At 41.7% G+C, this 16,199-nt stretch overlaps 1 non-coding gene and 1 pseudogene across 1 annotated transcript; one reads left to right on the forward strand and one right to left on the reverse strand.

Moving 5' to 3' along the window:
- Positions 1 to 2,979: 2,979 nt before the first annotated feature.
- Positions 2,980 to 3,079, reverse strand: LOC141650057 (small nucleolar RNA R71; annotated as a pseudogene).
- A 9,230-nt stretch (positions 3,080 to 12,309) lies between these two features.
- Positions 12,310 to 12,416, forward strand: LOC141650157 (small nucleolar RNA R71). Its single transcript, XR_012546210.1, has one exon. It is a non-coding gene; the product is annotated as a small nucleolar RNA R71 (small nucleolar RNA).
- Positions 12,417 to 16,199: the final 3,783 nt, after the last annotated feature.

The raw sequence follows: 16,199 nt of genomic DNA on the forward strand, positions 1-16,199 counted from the left end.
AAATTATAACGTTTAATTTCGACTTAAATCCCTTATAATCAATATTTGCGGGTTTTCGTTATCTTATTCAAACCCGAATTTTAGAGGTTTGATTCGTTCATATCAAGTCTCTAGAATTCATCTTTTGTACATAGTTTGTTTATTTTCAATTTATTTTATTCCAATTTCGTTTTCAAGTTCAAAGTTTGTTCCTTTATCAAATCCGACACGAGTTCGCATAACCATGTAAACCGCTGTAAATTCTCACCTTTAATTCGTTTTATGACGGTTCAAGATGTATGTAATCTGTTAAATCACTTCAATTCGAGTCTAATATCAATAATCGACCTTAAATTCCCCAATGAACATTAACAATCTGCGGTTCTGACTTCGCAGATAGAGCCCAGCTCAAGAACAGACGCAGGAAGAGCTGCGCCCCTTCCAGAGGATGCAGCAGATGCTGTGCCTGTTCTGGGTTGGCTTCTGTCCCTGAACTCTTTCTCGCTTTGACGTAGCTCTTAATTACGTATTAAATCAACTATTAATCGTATTATCACTCCTAATCCGGCGTATTTTCATTTTTTTTGATGTGACTCATATTTGTGCACATTTAGTCCCCGAATTAACCTCGTTCCCATGCTTTTTAGCGATTATTAGGGTCATTTCTTATCTTTAGTTCCCCATTTTGCATATTCTTTGAGGTTTTGTGTCCTTGGTAGGAGTGGATGGCTAGCCTTGCATTTATGGAGGAAAATGGAGCTAAATGGATCGCATCTAATGACCAAGCATCGAAGAGGAAACCAAGACTAAAGGCCTAAGCAAATAAAACAAGTGAATTGGGCAATGATGAAAGATCCCCACGGCCCCAAGACAGTCCCCACGGATTGTTAGGAAGTCAAGAAAAGGAGAAGGAACCCTGTCTCAGGATCCGGGCGTCCCGAGCTCAGCACGAGCGTCTCAAGCCAGGATCCGGGAGTCCCAAGGCTCGGCTTGAGCGGATCTTCTCACAGGACCCGAGCATTCTTCAGCCAGGACGCGCGTGTCCCTGAGGGTCTTGCAGCCCAGCTCATGCGTGTCCCTAAGGGACTTGCAAATCGTCAACTTCTCTTAGGGTCTTAATCGTCATTTAAGCCCTTAGTAACCCTAATCCTTGTACTTAATCCTTAGTATAAATACTCTATTGTACTACCTAGATTAGCATCATCTTAGAACCATCTCTTAATCAAGTATTAATCTCTCTTAATTTAGTCTTAATCCAAGTTATAATACACATTTCAATATTAATCACATCTCAATCTTTCCTTAATTTCTCAATCGTTCTTAGTTTTAGTTGGGTAATTAGAAGATTATTGGGGTTTATTTGAGGATTCACAACCTTCCATCAATCATCAAGTTTACTTCTATTATTCTTTGCTGTATTATTTGGATCATCTCAAGTAGGTATAATCCCTTTTACCTTTGCTTAATTATTGTTAATTACATCACTTGTTCATCATGTTTTGCTTTGTTAGTATGATTGACCACCTTATTAGCATGTTAAACTTGATCATGAGTGAGTAGTCTCTTAAGCTAGTCTTAATGGGGAATTAGGGGAATCAATCATGGAATTAAATCTATGCTTAAATTAATATGTTTTCATAATTGAATGCTTGCTTGTTGTGATTTCAACCTATGCACATATTATTTTTGATGAAATGCTAGACTATGAAACGTTGCATTTTGTACCCATATCTTATCTTTTCAATGAGGCTTGTAAGATATAAGCCAACTCAAGCCTTGTTAGACCATGCATAGAGTTGAATAGGAAGAGACTAAGTCGACTTGTAGGTGTTGTAAAGTCTTGATCAACTAGGCTCAGGAACCTAAATCTTCCTAGGAATTGTAAGATATACACTAACTCGATTCCATCACAACAATAAGTTGCTTGCATCTATTTGAGAACATGTTTGTATGATCTATTTCCATGATTCCCTTATGAACCCATAACACCCTAGTGCCCTTAATCAATTGTTTATAAAACCCCTTTTATATCTTTGCTTTGTTTTCCTTAATTTACATTCATCTTGTTGATTAGTTTTGACTGCATCTCATCTCAACCCAAAATTCTGACACCCTAAGACATGAACTACTTACAATTGAAATCCTAAATCAATACCCATCCCTTGGGATCCGACCTTTACTTACCACTCCACTAAAGAGTAGTTTGTAGAGTTAGAAATATTGTTTTGGTTGATAGCTTTAACGACAGGCACATAATCCTTAGCTACGCAAAAAATGGCGCCGTTGCCGGGGACGGTGTTCAATTGATTTGATTTTCGTTAATTGTTTTTAGTTGTGTCTTTCCTTTACCTTGGGGAACTCATCTCCTCAAGGTTGTTCTAATTGTTTTCTAGTTGTTTGATATTTTGCATGACTAGTAGATCACAAGGTAATCCATTACCTATTGATCTTGAGATTGAAAGGACCTTAACCAACAATAGAAGAGTTGCAAGAGGTACTTCAAGAGTTGTGGGTATTGGAGAGATTGCGGACATTCAACCAAATAACATTGAGTTTGTCAACCCTTTTGCAAGAGAAGGAGAGGATAACCCAATTCCAAACCAACCACAAAATTAACCAATAATGCCTAAATTTTCATCACATTCCGTACCAACCGAGGAAAACCTACCAAATGGTACTCTTACAGCACCACATTTAACCGGTAATTTCATTGCCAAATCCGTATTCATACAATTAGTTGAGAGAAGTCAATTTAGAGGGATGCCTAGTGAGGATCCTCATTTACATATGGAGACTTTTTGTTACTATTGTGATGCAATTTCTCAAACCGGAGTTACTCAAGACCGAATTCGGTGGGTGTTGTTTCCTTTTTTCTTCATCGGAACCGCAAAGCAATGGTTGAAGAGCCTAGACAAGGCTACCCTTGGTATTGATTCATGGAAGAAGTTAGCACTTGCCTTCTACAAGAAATTCTATCCTCCGGAGAAGACTAACATGTTGAAGCCAAAATCACCGGGTTCAAACAAAGGTATGAAGAATCATTATATGAAGCATGGGAGAGATTTAAGGACACTTGTCGCTCTTGTCCACACCATGGACTTAATGAGTGGTTCCTTGTTCAACAATTTTGGAACGGCTTATATAAAGACTCACGCAATGTGCTTAATATGGGATCCAATGAGAGGTTTACCGAAGTTGATGACAACCAAACATGGGCCAAAATCGAAGAGATGGCGGTTCATAATTCCCAATATAGTAGGCCTCGAAAGGCCACTAGAGGAGGAAAGCATGAGGTAGATTCAGTCACACAATTGGGTGCTCAACTAAGTGATCATATCGACACCATCAACTTGAAGTTTGAGAAGGCCATGGCTAAGCTTGAAGAAGCTTCCAAATCACCCAAACTACATGTAAATGCTATTGACACGGCTATCGCAACCCTATCAAAGATAAAACCTAACGGTCTCAACTAAAATGTAGTAGAGGCAGTCGAGTATCGAATCCACAGGGAGGTAATTTAATTATCAGCTATCTATTTCTAGTCCTAAAGTAACAATTGGGGGGTTTTGATTGAATTGGTTTCTAAACTACGAGAATTAAGGGAAAGAGAAATAAAGTTAAGAGCAGTAAAAGCAAGAAAATAAGATTAAACTATCAGATAAGGAGGGACATGTCGGGAATTCGGTTCACTACGGAAGTCTAGTGACTCAGCTGTAAATGACTCAGACGAATTATATGCGAGACGGATGTTGAAAGGTCCTTTCGGTCCACTTTCTATCCTAAAATACCACTAACTTAACTTTCATCCTCATTAGGGTAGTCTACTGTTCATAGCAGGCCTATTTAGTCCAATCTTTCGATCCAGGATTAATTTTAGCCAGATTTAAGGGTGACATAGAAGCGTGCACTCAACTAAGTCGAATAAATACAATTAAATTGCTATGGTGACAGGGTCTCACAATTAATTCATCTAATTCATTTACTACATCGTCACATTTCTACCGCAGATCCCCTAATCCCAACATGAAAGGGGTTTAGCTACTCACGTCGCTAATTAAACTAACAGCAAGTAATTTTCCAGCAGTAAACATTATGAAATAAACAATAAATTGCATAAAAGAAAATTAGGGCAGAAGGATAATCAAAGTAACAAGCAATTAAAAGCAAACAAATGATTAATTATTATTAAGAAGGAGAAAGGAATTACAATCCAAGCGAATCCGGCGTAAAGAACACAAAATCCGAGTGAAAATAATCCCAAAGCAAGGTTACAGTGAAGAGGAATAATGTACGTAGCAAAGTTTAACAGTAGAGAGTTTGATAAAATGAAAGATCCTCCAATTAACCTAGTAAAGCGTGCTTAAGTAGCAAAATAATTAAGTTTAGCGAAATAAACATCACGCGGCCTGATTAAAGCCCATAACCATCAAAACCACTCGATAGAGTGGATTAAAACCACTCGAACGACCAAATCCTCAGCCAAATCTACTCGATCGACCAGAAAGTTACTCGATCGAGTAGATGGTCTTTCTGCAAGTTAAGGACCGAGTATAAAATGCTCCATCGACCACTCTGGGACGTAGAAACCACTCGATCGAGTGGTAAAACAGCTCGATCGAGTACTTTGACTTTATTTCAGCTCAAGTCTGCGCCTAAATGCCTCGTAATGCGTGCCACGATGCTTCCAAATGCAGTATCTCACTCTGGAACAATCCCGTCTCCTCTAAATGCATGCAAAAGGACGAAAAAGGGTACGATTCCACTACTTTCGCGTTCATTTCTGAAAAATGGACAAAACGAACCAAAGTAGCCAATTCGGGGCAAAATACCATAAAAATAGTATAAAAATGCATAGAAATACGTGCTGAAATAGACTAAAAAGACTATACATTAGGCACGTATCAAATCTCCCCAAACCAAACCTTTACTCGCCCTCGAGTAAACTCAAAACTATACACAACCTAATGGAACGGAAATGATAACTCAGAGCTAGCTTAACTTGTCTACTTGAACCAATTTAATGCAACAAAAACTAATAGTTAAAGCTAAGCAGTCAATACGCAAACGAATTATAAGCTGTTCAGAAATATAGCCAACCTATCGACCTTGCAAGACCAAATAAATCGGACTCTCTCGTGGTCACTCTTCTCTCATGAAGCAAAGGGTGAATGTTATATGTAAAAGAGAGAAGAAAAGACAGTCACTCACCTAACGGCGACCTACATAGCATGCATGCAACAAAAATGAAAGACAATTCAAGTACTAATGCACACACTCCAACCAATAATGTCCGTCACAGCCGAGGGCTTACAAATAATTTGGGATTAGTGAGGTTCGGGTGAGAAAAGGCAAAACATGTTATGGAAATGTGGAGGTAAAAGCGTCAAGCTAGTTCCTAACAGGACCATAGTAAAGCATCCGAATCTCAACTGACTGAAAGACTAAGTACAAGTGCCCTTCTTTTGGCACAAAACTCACTAAACTCAAACACAATCTCCTCAAAAATAATTGGATAGAACGGAGGAGTCAGACGGTCACAAACTTCCCTTTCTTAAACACCGTCTGAAATAAACCAACTGAAACAAGTCAACTCTTTTTTTTCAAAATTTTCTTTTTTTCTTTCTTCTCTTGTATCACGTTCCAGCCTCTTTTTTTTCATTTTTTCATTCTTTTTTTTTTCTTCCTTTCACGTCTTTCTTTTTTTTTCTTTTTTCAATACTTTTTCTTTCTTTTCCTCCTTCCTTCCTCTATTTTCCAACAACTCCATAACAAGAAACACGGGCAAAAAAGCAACGGAAAAGCATACCGCAAAAGAACATACTAACTAGCTTGACTAGGCAGGCTTAGTTTGGGATGTAGCTAATGGGTCAAAAGGCAATTTTGGTTTATGTGGAGCTAGATGGGTGAAAAATATAAGGAAAGGGAAATTTGCAAGCACCTCCCTGCTTGTGACACCAACCACAAACCCGAATATGTGCATTTGACGAGAAATTGAATGCCATGAATGTGCAAAATAGACGAACATGCTATGCAAGGAGTACTACTCAAAATTCCTAATGAACTGGTCATGAATGTCACCAGTTATGGGCTCTAATATCTCAGAATTTTTAAGTAGTTTGCCAATTTATCAGGTCAAGTCTAAACAGTCAGCTATATTTGAACAGAAACTCGTAGACTATGCGTATGACAAAACTAATAACTATCAATAAAGTGCAAGGCTCAAGTAAAATGACAAGTTATAGTGCATTGTCATCATGGAAATCTACCGTTCCGACTCAACCTATATGCAAAAATAAACGTGAAATTTTTTGAATTTTTGAACATTTCTATTTTTTTTTGGATTTGAATTTGATTAAAAATAAACAACAATGCAAACTGAAAAATAAACGTGAATGCAAAAACAAATGCAAATGCAGACTCAAAAGGATGCAATACCCTCCCCAAACCAAAACGGACAACGCCCTCGTTGTCCTCCAAAGATACACCAAAGAGATATATACAGGGGAACGGGAATATACAACCAACAAAATAAAAACAATGAAAATAAAGGAAACAAAATAAAAGAGTAAGAGATACATACAAAATACGAACTTCCCCAAACCAATTAAAATCGGGGAAGTGAGTAGACCAGTAGCTACTCGTCGTCGTAAATCCATTGCTTTGTCACGGACCTCCTCCACCACCACCCGGTACTCCGGGTCTCTCTCCTCCTCTCTCCTCCTCCGCTCCTCAGCACGAGTTCTCTCCACTGCCACCTCTGGGTCCTCGTCCTCCTCCTCTTCAGTAGCCGGGTACCCCTCAGGTGGGTACCGGAAGAAGGAAGGGTGTGGCCAACCCTCCGGGATCGGTCTGTGTCGCCGCAAGTGGTACTCGTACAGAGGGTGTAAGGCAAGAGCCATGTCCCTCTCCATACGAGCTTGACGCGCTGCAACCTCAAGCAACAAACCGTAAACTGCGCCCCCTTGGTCCAGGACCGCGGGCGTCACAAAAGGGGGAGGTGGTACGAAAGTAGCCGGTAAGACCGGCTCAGTCTGTGTCTGGTCAGTGGGAGGTGGAGTAGGAGTGGTAGTAGTAGTGGGTGTAGGGGTCGGATCGGGAGTAGTCGTGGAAGGCTGGGTACTCCCTGAAGGTGTGGACCCCTCTCCAGTCTCAAGTCGCCGCTTCTTGGCGGCGGGTGCATCAGAAGTAGGTCTGGGTGGAAGGAGAAGGTGAGGTAGTGGTGGCAGACGGTGGCCATTTGCGACAGTAGGCAAGGGCTCAAGACGGGGGAGACTGTCATAAGGTAAGTCAACAGACAAGGAGCCGTCAATCTTCCAAGTCTGGTAGTCTGGGGTCAGCCAATGCTGAGAGAGCATGGCATCCAGACTCAGTAACCTCTCTCCCGTGAGGTACTGCAAGTCACGTGGCCAGGTGGGGTAAAGGCGACGGGCAAGAATGGTGGCTATGCCACCGCAGGCAATGGTTCCCGCCTCCTTCTTCCCCTGGCTCAGAAGGTACTGGGCGGTCAAGTAAGCTATGTTGAGGGTAAAAGGACCCTCGCAGTCGATGTTCAGGTAACCGCCCAGGATGGAGAGCTCGTTGTTGGTAATGTTGTTCGGCTCCTTTCGGCCGAAAATAGTGCTCCCCATCAGTCTAAGGAAACAACGGACAGGGGGAAGGTGGACCTGATGGAGCTTTCGCTCCCTAAAAGTGGTCTGGGCCAGACACCGCCAAAGCTGACGATAGACCTTCCTCGGGGCAGCAGTCAAGCCCGTAGAGGAAAAGTCAAGTAACCTCCCAAACTCCCCTAGTGCCATCGGAAAGGTCCGGTTAAACAACCGGAAGGACACTGAAAGGCTCTCGGGGTCAGTCTCGTGTGCCCCGGGGGAGAAGGTAAAAGAGCTGAGAAACTCGAGACTCAGCTCTAAAAAGGTGCGGCCTCTCATAGTGATGAGTCCAGGCATCCCCGTGACCCGTAGTAACTCACAAACTGACTCGTAAATGCCGAGTCTCTCTAGTGCCGATTTATCCAAAAATCGGGAAGGTACATGTACACACTTAAGCAGGTTATAAAATTTCGTACGGTTTAAAGCGTTGACGAATAATACCTGCGGATAATCTGGGTGAGAGTCGAGGGAGGTGTCCCCTCGGTTTATGTGATGCAGTAAGTAGAAGCAGAGCGAAGCGGCACTGTAGAAGTGCTAGGAGCGGAAGTAGAGGTAACGGGGAGCTGGCGTAGCTCGAGATCATCTACGACCCGGCCTCGGAACTCAAAGCGAAGCTCGTGAAGCGACGGTGTGAGGAACCAAGCTGCTCGAAGCATTGCGCTGCGATCGGCTGGCGAGTCTGCCACAGGAGTAAAAGTAGAGGCTGGTGTACACGTAGTGGCCGCTGTGGTCACCACTGAAGAGGGACTAGCAACAGTGCTAGCAGTGGTGGTGACCGTAGAAGAAGTGGCAGCCTGAACTGAGCTAGCTGGAGTAAAAACCGTCCCTGCAGCTGAAACTAGGAACACTGGGGCTGCAGTAGTGACTAAGGCGGAGGTAGTGGCACCAGCAGGGGCCACTGACTCACTCAAGGACGGGCTGGAGGTGGTACTGGTAGAAGGTAAAGTACTAGACTCCATCCTGCGAACATAGGGTAGGGGGCACGATAAGATAACAGCTGCTAATAGTGGCTATAACAGCACGAAGAACAAGCATATGACAGCATGTAAATCCCCTACCAGTCGAAATTTCGACTTTACAGCATACAAATCCCAACAATCCTCAAAAATTTCGAACTACAGCATGCAAATGGTGATAGGGGACGGGATGACAGTTAATCAACAGCAGTGAGTAAGCGATGACTGAGGCTAATCAAGGCATGAAAGCTCATAAACCCGTCTGACTGTCGAAGACTTCGACTAAAATACCCTAATAGCATATATTTGGCGAAAAGGTGGTCAAAACAGGTAATGTTAACAGCAATTAAGTAACCCTAAAGCTACTAGGCAGATTACAGCAACAAAAACCACAGTGACAGTCGAAGATATCGACTGTCCTTAACCCATATCGCAAAATCGCGGAAAATTCGAATTAAGCAAGCAACAACAGCGAGGAAGGGGGATTTGATAATCAAGCAAGATAATTAAGGGCTTATAATGACAAATTAAGTCGAAAAAAATCGACTAAACAGGAATTTCGAACCCTAAAAACCATTTACCTCGTAACAATTCGAAAAAACGAAATTAAGATGCATAGAGGAAGGAAGAAACACTTACTTGATGATAAAAGACCTACAATATGCAATTAATCTTCAATAGACAAGCAAAAGTAGCGATTTTTCGAGCTAAAAACCGCAAACCCTAACCCTTCTTTAAAACCGTGTAAATCAACACAAATTAAGGGGAAAATAAGGGGCTTTTGAAGATTAATTAGCTAGCAAGAGATTGTAAGTGGCGAATTTGGAGATTGGGCAAGAAAAATGGGGATTTGGGGATGAGTTTAATCGCAATTAGGGGTAGAGTAGACGAAAATTTTGGGACAAAATGAAATAGAAACAAAATAAAAGAGTTTAAGGTTAAAAACTCCCTGCGTCCTATTCACTTTCACTCGATCGAGTGGTTTTAAACCACTCGATCGAGCGCTTTTGATGATCCAGATGCTCGATCAAATAGAATTTACTCGATCGACAAGTCCCACTTTATGCTTTGCTCGATCGACTGGAAAAAGCACTCGGTCGACCAAATTTTCACTCGATCGAGTACAAAAAGTACTCGATCGAGGACTTTTCTCGTGTAAGCTCTTTAATTTCGTCATTTCTTCATCTGGAATGCGTAAAACTTCCCCAAACCTGCATTAAAACACGTGCAAAAAATTTCCCAAAATACCAATTACGCATAAGAACAGTCTATAGTCTTACGTCTACGCTAAAAACTGTCTAAAACTAATTGTCCTAATTAAAACGCAATAAAACAAATTCAACGGAAAAATTCAAAAATTATCTATTACAAAGTGTTACACGGGGCATTTCCCCGCTTAAATCCCAACGAATTTCAGTAGCCCCTCGGTGGGCTCCTGACTGGAGGACGTCACCTCAGCAACATTGACTATCCTCTTCAACTTCCATGAGCATGAATTATCGCTTGAGACGGTAGGAGGGGAGTAGTTCACATCCACGTAAGCGCGAATTTTCCTCGTCCTTGCTCCTTTATCACCAGCTGTAGCGTCATCATCTCCAATCTGATCGACTTTAATTGCACCATTTCCCTTGACAGCTCCTTTATTGCTTTCATCTGTACCTGCAGCAAGGAAAACAGACGAACTTTCCTCCTTTTTGCTCTCAGTCTGAGGTGGAGGGTTAACAATAGCAGCACAATTCTCCAAATTTTCATCTGGAGTGTCAATAATAGGATCAATAGAAGAGAGAGCATTGCAAGGCTGGGCTTGCATGGGAGCTCTCCGGAACTTAGACTGATGAAAAATCAGCTCCCCGTCCCCTACCTGAAAGGTCAAAGTCTTAACCCCGACGTCTATAACTGCACGGGCAGTAGACAAAAATGGTCTCCCTAAAATTATAGGGGTGTGTGCATCTTCGGGGATGTCTAAGACAACAAAATCAACGGTAATAAAGAACTTCCCGATCTGAACAGGTACGTCTTCTAATACACCTAGTGGCCGTGATAAACTACGGTCGGCCATCTGGACAGTCATGTTGGTGCAACTCAACTTTGTCAAACCAAATCTCTTAGCCAGAGACAACGGTAAGACACTCACGCTAGCGCCTAAATCGCATAACGCATTATCAATCAAATGGATACCGATATGACAAGGGATCGAAAAACTACCCGGGTCTGACTGCTTAGGAGGTAACTTATTTTGAAATAGGGCTGACCCCACCTCAGTCAAAGCTACTGTCTCACTATCATTAATAGTCCTCTTACGCGATAAAATTTCTTTCATAAACTTTAAATAAGAGGGTACCTTTGTCAGCAACTCAGTGAACGGCACAGTGACTTCCAAGTTTTTAGAAGTTCGTCAAATTTGCCGAATTGTTGATTGGCCTTTGTGTTCTGCAGCCGCCTCGGGAAGGGAATCGTGATAGGTATCTCAAGTCCCTTGTTTCTCGCTTCCAATGTATCTTCCGGTGCAAGTTCTGTATCCTTTGGACGCTTCTTACCTCTCGAACGAGGTCTTTCCGGTGATTCCTCGCTTAAACGAGCACTAGCAGGCTCTCGAATAAGCTTCCCGTCATCAATACCACTCGATCGACCAATTTCTTCATTCGATCGAGCAGTTTCTCCTTCAGAATCAGTCGATCGAGTAAAATTCCCACTCGATCGATCAACTCCACTTTCTGCTTCACTCTATCGAGTAGAAAAACTACTCGATCGAGCACTTTCATCCCTGATTCTGCTCGATCGACCACCTATAATCAGTCGATCGAGTACTTGCTTTGCCGTGAGCTTATTTTCTTCGACAGAACACTGTTCACCATCAGTTTTAGTCATCTTCGGGTCTGATTTCGACACTTCCGGTCCCTCATAAGAAAGACCGCTTCTCAATTCTATCAGATTTACCGTCTCATGTGGATTCTTCTCATTTTGAGTCGGTAAATGACCCTGCTTTCTCGAGGATTGATTCGCGGCTAGTTGGGAAACTTGAGTTTCAAGTGCCTTAATAGACGTGTCCTTCTGTTGATCACTTGAGTTTCTTTGTTGATCACTCAGCTGAAACTGCTTTGTAAGGGCTTGCATCATGGACTTAAGCTCACCAATTTCACTCACCCCACCGGAAGATGATGCACCTTGATTAGAAGGAGTGAAAGAAGGAGGCTTCTGAAAGCCTTGTTGATTCTTGTGTGGAGGAATATACTAGTGCTTCTTTGGTTCAGGAGGAGGAGTAGGATTGAGCACATTTTGGCTTGTCCACCTCAAATTGGGATGGACATTCGGCTCATAATAAGTGTTTGTCTACCTATAATGTTGAAAGGCAAAGACAAGACTCAAAAGGACTAGGACAATTCTCGAAACATGTCCCTCGGCTCCACATCTTCTACGAGACGAAAGGACCGTCTCGAAACAAAGCATTTACCGATACATCCCTCCTTTTGAAGCTCCTCCCAACTCATATTTATCAAATCTCGCAGTGAGAGCTTCAAGTGCGCTGAGAAGGAGATTCAAAGACTCCTCCTCTGATTCCCTCTGGAATTCCCATACCAGCTTTATGGGTGGCTAAGTCATCAATGATCTTCCACCCCTTAGTCTCTCCCATATTCTCAGCAAATCGGCCACTAGCTGCAGCATCCAAGATAGCCCTCTGATCATCATACAGCCCATTATAGAATTGATTGCATAGACTCCACTTTTCGAAACCATGGTGCGGAATGGTTCGCACCAACTTCTTGAAACGGACCCATGCCTCATGAAAGTTTTCATCAGGCCTCTGTTTAAAGCTCGTGATCTGAGCTCTAATGGCATTAGTCTTCGAGGCAGAAAAGTACTTCTTGTAAAATGCCAAAGCCAGTGAATTCCAGTCAGTTATCCCATGAGCAGCCCGGTCCAGATCCATATACCACTCCCTTGCAGCATCGCGGAGTGAGAAAATAAACATGGTTTCTTTTATCTGATCCGGGGTCACACCAGTTGGTGGGGGTATGGAGCAGCAATAATCGATAAAGGTCTCCATGTGCTTGGCTGCATCTTCATTGGCAGCTCCCCCAAATTGGTTTCTCTCAACCAAATTGATATAAGACGGCTTCGGCTCGAATTTTCTTGCCTCCCCTGGTAATACAAATCCCTTATAGAGATTCGCAGCTGTCGGCTCAGAGTGACTGGCAATGGTTGCTTCTTCAGCCATGTCTGGAGATGTGACCACTACAAGAAAAACGCGGGAAACTGACGGAAAAATAAAGCCCATACTGACGGCCTTTCCGTCGGTATTTCAATTTACTGACGGAAATTCCGTCAGGAATCAGGGGTCAGCTTATTTCGTCAAGTAAAATACCATCTTCGACGGAATTTCCGTCAGTCTTCCAAAAAACTGACGGATATGTGACGGAAAATCCGTCCTTATTTATAGGTCAATAGTGACGGAATTTCCGTCAGTGTTTAGCATTACTGACGGAATTTCCGTCAGTTGTGTCTGACACGTGGCATTCCACGTAAGTTTCTAAAATCACATTAACAGAGGGTAGTGACGAAAATTCCGTCAGTTTTTTAGTTTTACTGACGGAAATTCCGTCGGTTTGTGGGACACGTGGCGTTTCTAGTTAAACTGGAAAATGGGGAGGAAAACGCGATGACGGAAATTCCGTCGGTTTTTAGTTTTTACCGACGGAAATTCGTCGGTTTGTGGGACACGTGGCGAGTTTCTAGTTAAATCTGGAAAATGGGGAGGAAAACGCGATGACGGAAATTCCGTCGGTATTTTAAAATTGCGACGGAATTTCCGTCGATGTATTAAATAACAAAGCCAGGAAAAGACTGCTGCCCACCACGATGCGTTTTTGCATCGTTTCAAATACTGACTTCTTTGCCCGACCACGATGCCTATTTGCATCGTTTCCAATATAAACAAAACCTGCAAAACACATCCAATCGTCGACCGCCAAGCGGGAATCCATTTTCACGTCGACCGCTAATGCGGGAATCAATAGACAACAAAAGAGAAGGGGACGCAAATTGTTTTACATAAAAACATAGTCAAATTTGTACATTGTCTTACAAATTAAACAGAGAATTGTTTTACCATGTCTTTCATACTTACTAGACGACAATACTAACTAAACTAAAGTTCTAACCTAAAGGCTCTAACCTAAAGGCTCTAACTTAAAGGCTCTAAGTGTTTATAGGGTCAATAAAACTACCACCAATACCTCCAAACCCGTCATCACCACCCCCAAAGTCATCCCGTCTATGTGGAGTAAATTGGGAACACGTGTTTGGGGGTTGAGATGCTTGCAAATCAGCCCAAGCCTTTCTCATTGCCGCCATTTCTTCAGCCTGTTCACGAACCTGTCTTTCAAGAGCAACTCGAGCGGATCGCTCATCATTCATTTGGGTGGAAAGCTGTGAAATCATGCTAGGAGCATAAGATAAAGACCGTCGGCCAGCTTTGTTAGGAGGAAGATCATACCATATTTGGGCCCCTGTAGGTCCTGTCCCAAACATCCGGTTCTTCTCGTCAAACCCTCCTACTGACCTTGTAGTAGGCACGAATCTCGTCGCGAGACCGTCCAGTGTGGCAATGGTGGCTCATCTCCTCTTGGAAATCACTGAAAAAATAGAAAATCGTCAGAAATGATATATATATATACCTATCTTTATAAGAAAGAGATTATCGTTTTTTGTAATAAAAATAAATATTAAATTAAATTCAAGAATTTACCTCAACATCAGCCGCTCGAGGGTTAACCCACTCGCCCTTCTTATTTTTCTTCGTCTTCATGAACATCTTGTGAGGGGTGGCCTCTTGACCCTGAAATTATTATGGAAACAAGTAAAATCAAGTATATTTTTGTCAATCATATATATTAACCACTTTTTAAAAGCAATATAAACAATACTTACCAATTCCTTGAAAGCATCGGAGCAACTCTTCCGACCAAGAGTGTGGGTGCCCAATGCTTTCCCATCTTTCCCACCCGACTTCCTATTTGCCGTGTTGATTTTCGAATGTTTGGAAAAAGTAGGATCATTTGGCCTATTACTAAGGTTCTCCAACCAAGAAACAGGCACCCACTTTGGCGGTTTCTTGTTATATTTTATTCCATTGATAAGAGTGGTAATCCGCCTCGTTACCCTCGCCTGCCACTCAGGAATAGGATCATACCCACGATCGATGGATCTTACATGAGTCTGTTTCAAAAAACAAGTGTGAAATTAGTTATATAAAACTTTGGAAAATTCTTATAAACTTAAGAAAATTATTATAAACTTAAGAAAATTATTATTGAAAAACATAATTACCGCAAAGTAATTCCACATCTTCCGACGCGTATGCGTTACTCGCTTCACCCCACCTAGTGAAGTACTCATCTCCTGTGTTACAGGTGAATGACCAAGTAACATATTTCTTGATTGGTTCGTCATCCCACCTGAAAAACACATAAATATTTGAAATTAAAACTGTAAATGTTAAGTTTTTTTAAACTTAAGAAAAATTAACATAAACTTACCAAAAATGATCTGGCCGAGCACGGGCCTCGAGAGAATCACCGCATGTTCTCCTGTCTATCCGTTGGAAATTCAGGATTTTCCTCATCCTCAACCTCGTCGTCCTCCCGATTCCGTTGAGATGCATTTGCCTTACTATTGCTCCCAATCATACGGCGAAAAATGTTCGGCATAATCATTGCATGTTAACAATTCAAATCGTTAGTTCAAAACAACCATTTCTCGTAGGTATATATAAACAATTGAAAAAAACACTATGGAAAACGTGAACTAATTACCACTTGCCTCTTCTTTAATGCATTTTATCGGGTGAATTGAGAGGTTTCTTATAACCAAATCTTGAAAATTGAAACACACTATTGATGTTAAGCTAAAACGACATGTATAAAACAAAAAACCAAATAGCTTAGAACGACAAGTAATAAAAAACGGAGGGCATATTTTATTGAATGTTTAATAATTGTACAATTACAACTAGTCCTCCTCACTATCACTACAAATCAAAACAGGTTCATCTTCTGAAAAAAGCACTCCCACTTCTTCCTCTAATTCCTCATTTTCGTATCTAATAAGTTCTTCAACTTCATCTTCATCCCCTTCTTCTTCGACGTCTCTGTCATATTCCCCTTGACCTCTTTCCACTGTCACTTCGTATACATCTTCATCATCTGTATCTTCCAACAAAATCGGTGAAATTGAGTGATCATTCACAACCACATCTTCTTGAAAGACACTTTCTTCAATAGGAGCATCAACTTGTGATCTTGCCTTGGTTTTAAAAACCGCGGACCACTGAATACCTTGATTACCTTTCTTAATGGTTGGATAAGGAGCATAAAAAACTTGATCGACTTGAAAAGCTGCCACAAATGGGTTATGTCCATGAAGTTTCTTTTTCTCGTTTACATCTACAAGTCCATAAACCTTATGGATACTAAGTCCTTGTGGGGAATTATCAAGCCAATCACATTTAAACAATATAACCCTATAAACCCTTTGCCCGGCATAATAAGAAAGCTCAATTACTTCATTTAGGGTTCCATAGTAGTCCAACCCTTCAGTTGAATTCACAGAAACCCCATTG

This window comes from Silene latifolia, chromosome 3, assembly GCF_048544455.1.
Source record: "Silene latifolia isolate original U9 population chromosome 3, ASM4854445v1, whole genome shotgun sequence".
NCBI lineage: Eukaryota > Viridiplantae > Streptophyta > Magnoliopsida > Caryophyllales > Caryophyllaceae > Silene > Silene latifolia.